The sequence below is a fragment of the Triticum urartu genome, chromosome 3A (genome assembly GCF_056163025.1).
Source record: "Triticum urartu cultivar PI428250 chromosome 3A, HENAU_Tu73, whole genome shotgun sequence".
In the NCBI taxonomy this organism is placed as follows: domain Eukaryota; kingdom Viridiplantae; phylum Streptophyta; class Magnoliopsida; order Poales; family Poaceae; genus Triticum; species Triticum urartu.
Window position 1 is genome coordinate 272,229,654 of NC_141875.1, and position 7,003 is coordinate 272,236,656.

Sequence of the window (7,003 nt, forward strand, 5' to 3'; positions counted from 1 at the left end):
GCTGAGGGAGGGGTAGGGCGAGGAGGGCGTGTGCATGCATGATAGAAAGTTAGTGCTAGCTACAAAGGTTAGAGGATTGTGTGGGTGTAAGAGACTAATAAAGATCATAATTTGATATGAAAGTGGATTCATATATTTCAATAGGAGATCATAGTGTTATAAAGACATGCATGCATCAATATAGCGGTGATACGCGTGTTGTGGTTTTGCACACGTTATACAATAATGTGATAATGCATGGCGTTTGCAACTCACAGCTAGATGTCGAACAATCTAAACCACACTATACATCGAACCATCTCAAATTTTATTTGAATTTGTGATAATGTGTGGCGTTTGCAGCTTACAACTAAATATCGAACAATCCAAATAATACTATATATCAAAAAAATTCAAATTTTATTTGAATTTGTGGTAATGTGTGGCGTTTGCAACTCACATCTAAATACTTGTAGGCGTAGGGGGCGGGGCACCATACATTATGTGACAAAAACATTATACATGTGAGACATGGTTTAGATTATGAAGATCTAGATAGATCTTGAAATGTACTGTGATTTGAAATAAACATAAAGTGGATTCAAAAAATCAAGTTTGAGTTCATATAGTACACATAGTTCATATCAAGCTCAACAGTAATCATGTGGTGTGCTGTGAAGATAATACACAAACGATGGTTTAACTTGACAATAATGATGATTTTAGATCTTACTAAAATAGAGAAACGAATTCAAATGGTTTGACTTCACAACAATAATTATTGTAGATCTTATTCAAATAGAGAACCGAATTCAAATTTAGTTCATATTGAAGTGGTAGTATATACGTTTGGCATGAACTAAAACGTTCATTTGAGTAGCAGGTCGCATGCATTATGCACGTAGAGAAATATTTAAATTGAACATAACATGAATTCAAGGTTTTGAATGGCATTTGCGAATTAATTTGGTACAGTACACGGGACTAGACTCTCTTGTGTGGTGCAAATTGATTTCTTTTTGTTTTTTCGTCGATGGAAGTGCGAATTGATTTGGTACAGTACACGTTAGGCTTGTCCGGAAATTTCAACCCGCGCCTTGTTACCCTGAAATATTAGAGATATATCTTTGTCTCGTTGTGCTCCGAAAACTCCCTCCATCACAACCCGCGCCTTGCTATCCCAAAATTACAATGCGCGCGAAAACTCCCATCTCTTGCGAAATCCCGACACGCGAAATGCCCATGATACCCCTGAACCAAAAGAACCACCTAGCTCAAATCGGTGGGGGTACTTTCATAACTTACCCCACATTTCGGACAAGCGCGTCCCTAAGCCATGGTTCCCCACTCCCATCCCATCCGCCCACCCATTCGTACACTGAGGCTGTGAAAACTGGCGAAGCCCCATACCCTCCTCCGGCCGCTACCCAACCGGAGCCTCTTCCCCGACGACGTCATCCACAAAAACACTCGGCGTCCCTCATAAACCGTACCGGATGAGGATCCATCGTCGATCACGTCGTCCCGCCGGTTCAGCCACCCTGTCATCCACCTCCAAGGAGCTGCCTCGATGTTCCCCTCGTCTTTCGCGCCACCTCCATTCCCACACCGCCGTATTCACCTGCACCATTCCTCGGATGAACCTGAGGCCTAATCGGCGCCACCATAGAGGTTGTACACTAATCACTGCATTTTCTTCTTGATTCGATCTCACGGTGCTGCCGGTGCTCGGTCCCGAGCTGACATGGCGTGGCTCCATCCATGGTGGCGTCGCTAGCCACTTCCTCCACAGCGTCACTCCCTCGGCAGCGACATCCACATCAGTAGGAGCTGCTGCTGCTTTAGCTCTCTCTCGCATCGTGGCTCTACTCTTTCTCTCGGTCCCCTGCCTGGTCCGCTCTTGCTATTGCTCTTAGTCTTGCTCTTGCTCGCGCTGCGGCTCTTGCTCTTGCTTGCGATGCTACTCCGATTTGGCTACACTTCAGTTGACTGAATCGACTTTTGGGTCAGTCGATTTTCAGGGGGTGGGGGGCTCGCCGGAGTTAAGGAAGAACCAGCCACAGGAGGGGCTCACCGGAGAGGTACCCCACTATCTATCTTAGGGTTCAGGGTGGGGGCGGTGGTGGGGCGGTGGCATGGGGATCAACAGAGAAAAAGCTCGGCATGGGGGGCTAGAGGGATGGCAGGGGCGGCGGCGGACCAGTGGTGGGGATTGGTTTCAAGGCGGGTGGGGCGGCGCACCACCGGCCGCGGGCGGCGGGGGGCGGCGGTTTGGCCCGTGGTGGCTGGCGGCTCAGGGGGGTGGAGGTTGAAGATGAACTGCTACACGACTAGCTGCCCCGGCTCTCGCACGCGCTCCTGCTGCTACTTTTCTGCTACTAGTGTGTTCAGTTTCGACAGCAAAATTCAGTTTCGACAGTTAAGTTTAGTTTCAACAGTTAAATTCAGTTTCTACAGTTAAGTTCAGAGATGAGCGGCTTGTGATGCCCCGAGACCAATGTGCCAGGTGTCTTCTAATTGTTCGCCGGTGTTGCCATGTCATTTGCTTGCATGTTGCATTTCATCATGTCATCATGTGCATTGCATCATCATGTTTTCAAAACTTGCATCCGTCCCGGCTTCCTCGTTCTCTCCGTTGTCCGTTCTGAGCCCAGACACACTTGCACGCTTCCGCGGCATGTCCGAAATATTATTTTATAAGTGGCCAGAAAATGTTCTCGGAATGGGATGAGAGTTGACGTGTGGTCTTATTATAGTGTAGATAGACCATCTGCCAAGTTTCATCGCATTCGGAGATTGTTTGATGCCCCAACGGATAACTATAGCGGCATTATAGCCGGTCTAACGTCGGACGTTTTCGGTCTCCGGAAATAGATGCCGGGCCCTCTCTCTCTTCTCCCCCTCGCAGTCTCGCCACAGCCCACCTAGTCCATCCTCCTTCCCCTCTTCGCTTCCGGAGTTGTCCGATGCGACCCCACGGTCCGAAACCCTCTCTGCAAAGTGCATCGAACCCCTCACGTGAGCGTCCGAAAGTTGTCCCGGACCCGACACGAGGTGTCGCCACCGTTGTGTCCGGATCATCCCCAAACATCTACAAAACATCTCCGTTTTGTTAATTGGGCTCCCTAACTATTTTATTCGCGACCGTCCAATTACGATTGTAGGGATGAGGTAGCCCCTAACCTAATCCACTTAATGTTTATATATATAGTCCAACCCTAAATCTGAGGAGAGATGTCCCATCCTCCCAGCCGCCGCCGCCATTCCACCAAATCCCCCTCAGGATCCTTCCACCAACCAGCTTCTTTTCCCCAATCCAATCCAGCCAACCAGCGCCAGCCTCTGCTTCCCCTCGATCCACCCAAGCCCATCGATCCTCTTCCTCCTTGCTCTCCTTCGTCGACCAAGGAGACGAGCTCCTCCCGAGCGCCTCCGCATTACCTCGTCGTCGGCCGGCTTCGTCGGAGACCACCCCTGCCAGGACCGACCTCTTCTGCTCCCCTTCCTCCTTCCCGTTTCCTTCTCCTCCTCTCTCTCAACTCCCTCTCCGTCTCTGTACCAGGTATGAACAGGAGAGCACCCGACTCCATGGATGGCCTCGAGTTCTTCCCCAACACCAGCCTTCTCAACCACCTCGCGTCACCGCCTCCCGTTGCAGCTGCTTCCTTGATCTCCCTCACATGGCGTCCATGGCGCCCAGGTTCCTCCTCAACCCCGCCATCTTCAACACCCACGCCATGGAGCTCCATGTCCACCGGCTCGCCTCTGCTTCGATCCGGCAGGGAAAGGGACCCCGGCGATCTCCCGCGACCGGACCCGGCCACCCCGACGCCCTATGCCCTCGGGCCCCATCGGACCTCCTTCCTCTATGCCAAGCATCGCCGGCCAGCCATCGAAGCCGCGAGCCAAGCTCCTCTGCCTCGCTCACCTGCATCCGCCTCGTCCCTGCTCCAGAGAAGGACGAGCAGCGCCGTGCCGTTGACTGCGTCGCCAGATCCGCCGCCCACGTCCTCGACTGGATACGGCATGCTCCCCGTCCTCCGCCCAATTCCCTGCCGCTGCACCGCCGTTGGCCGGGCCTCACCTCTGCTTCGCTCGAACAGGGAGGAGAACGCCTCTGCCTCTGTTCGCTCGGGCCGCCCTCGCGTTGACCGGGCACGATGCCACAGCGACCGCGTGTGGGCCTCATCTTCCCTCGCCCTGGCCCAGAGCTTCCTCCAGCAAGTCCGGCCCAGCACCAAGGCGCAGTCCCAGCTCCCTTCGCCCGCGAGGCCCAGCTCTGCGCGCGCCTGCAGGCCCAATGTGAGCAGCTCCCCAGCCCAGATCCCAGATTCAGCCCGATTGTGTTTTTTCCTCTTCAGGGAATTTCTCTTTTATTCCAGAGACAACAGTTTTGCAAAAAAGCCCTAGTGGATCATGCATATAATAACTCACAATTGGTGCATCGGATTAAAATGAATTATATATGAAAGTAGCTTAGAATTTTGTCTAGTTTAATAATATGCAATTTTCATCTATGTTTAAAATGTTGTTTGTTTAAATTTGATCCTATGCCATGCTAAAATGCTTTAATTCATAACTAAATAACCGTAGCTCCAAATTTAATGAACTTTATATGTAAATGGGGTAGAAAAATGCCTAGTTTAACATGGTAGTTTTACTTTGCATGTTTAACAACTCTAAAATTGTGTTTAGGGCAGAACAGTACCAAATCCTTAAATTGCACATGAGGTTTGCCTCCGGACTTGTAGTATGTTGTTCTGGCCTCATTTAAACTTCACTAGATATGTAGTTTTCATTTGCTTCACCCTCTTTCCATGCTAACAACATTTAATCTTGTTGGGTACATAAATGAGAGAGAACTAAATAAGTCATGTGGTGTTTTCATGAGCTCCACTTAATTTGTAGGATTGTTTGTGCACTTTGCCATGCCAAGCATATTTAAACCGGACCTGCATCATACTTGGTTGTGCATCATGCCATGATTATGTGGTGGTTGTTTACTATGTTGTGTGCTTCTTTTCGGTGTTTGCTTCTTCGGGTTGGTTCCGGTAACGTCGCCTTTGTGAGGACCCGTTCGTCTTCGTCCGTTTGTCTTCTTCATGGACTCGATCTTCTTCCTTGCGGGATCTCAGGCAAGATGACCATACCCTCGAAATCACTTCTATCTTTGCTTGCTAGTTGCTCGCTCTTTTGCTATGCCTATGCTGCGATACCTACCACTTGCTTATCATGCCTCCCATATTGTTGAACCAAGCCTCTAACCCACCTTGTCCTAGCAAACTGTTGTTTGGCTATGTTACCTCTTTGCTCAGCCGCTCTTATAGCGTTGTTAGATGCAGGTGAAGATTGAAGTTTGTTCCTTGTTGGAACATGGAGATGTTGTTCCTTGTTGGAACATGTTAAATTGTCGGGATATCACTATATATCTTATTTAATTAATGCATCTATATACTTGGTAAAGGGTGGAAGGCTCGGCCTTATGCCTGGTGTTTTGTTCCACTCTTGCCGCCCTAGTTTCTGTCATATCGGTGTTATGTTCCCAGATTTTGCGTTCCTTACGCGGTTGGGTTATAATGGGAACCCCTTGACAGTTTGCTTTGAATAAAACTCCTCCAGCAAGGCCCAACCTTGGTTTTACCATTCGCCACCTAGCCTTTTTCCCTTGGGAGTCGCGCATCCCGAGTGTCATCTTTATTTTAACCCCCCTGGGCCAGTGCTTGTCTAAGTGTTGGTCCAAACTAGAGCCCCTTGCAGCGCCACCTCGGGGAAACTCGAGGGCTGGTTTTAGTTGTACAGATTGCTTATCCGGTGTTGCCTTGAGAACAAGATATGTGCAGCTCCTATCGGGATGTCGGCGCATCGGGTGGTCTTGCTGGACTTGTTTTACCATTGTCGAGGATGTCTTGTAGAACCGGGATACCGAGTCTGATTGGAATGTCTCGGGAGGAGGTCTATTCCTTCGTTGACCGTGAGAGCTTGTCATGGGCTAAGTTGGGACACCCCTGCAGGGATTTGAACTTTCGAAAGCCGTGCCTGCGGTTATGGGCAGATGGGATTTTGTTAACGTCCGGTTGTAGAAAACCTGAACTTGACCTTAACTAAAATACATCAACCACGTGTGTAACCGTGATGGTCTCTTTCCGGCGGAGTCCGGGAAGTGAACATGGTGTTGGAGTTATGCTTGACGTAGGTTGTTCTAGGATCACTTCTTGATCATAGTTTCACGACCGTGCTTTGCCTTATCTTCTCGCTCTCTTTGCGTACATGTTAGCCACCATATATGCTAGTCTCCTGCTGCAGCTCCACCTCATAACTTTTAACCTACCCATAAGCTTAAATAGTCTTGATCGCGAGGGTGCGAGATTGCTGAGTCCCTGTGGCTCACAGATACTTCCAAAACCAGCTTGCAGGTGCCGTTGAACCGTGCAGATGATGCAACCAAGCTCAAGGAGGAGCTTGATGAAGATCTTGTCCTCTGTGTTGTTTCGTTCTAGTTGATCAGTAGTGGAGCCCAGTCGGGTCGATCGGGGACCTTTGTCGCTCTTGGGGTTCTTCTTTTATTTTGGTTCCGTAGTCGGACCTTGACTGTATTTGGATGATGTAATGTTTTATTCATGTATTTGTGTGAAGTGGCGATTGTAAGCCAACTATGTATCTCTTTCCCTTATGTATTACATGGGTTGTGTGAAGATTACCTCATTTGCGACATTGCTTTCAATGCGGTTATGCCTCTAAGTCGTGCTTCGACACGTGGGAGATATAGCCGCATCGAGGGCGTTACAAGTTGGTAATCAGAGCCTTCCCCGACCTTAGGAGCCCCCATTGCTTGATCGTTTTTAGCAGCCGTTGTTGAGTCTAGAAAAATGTTTTGAATCATTTAGGAATTATATATCGGAGAGTTTAGGAATTCTTTTTACTCCCCAGTCCCTTCATCGCTCTGGTAAGGCATCCTGACGTAGAGTTTTGACTCTTCTCTTCTCAAATTTCACTAAAAAAAATTTAGGATCACGCGGGTATCTTG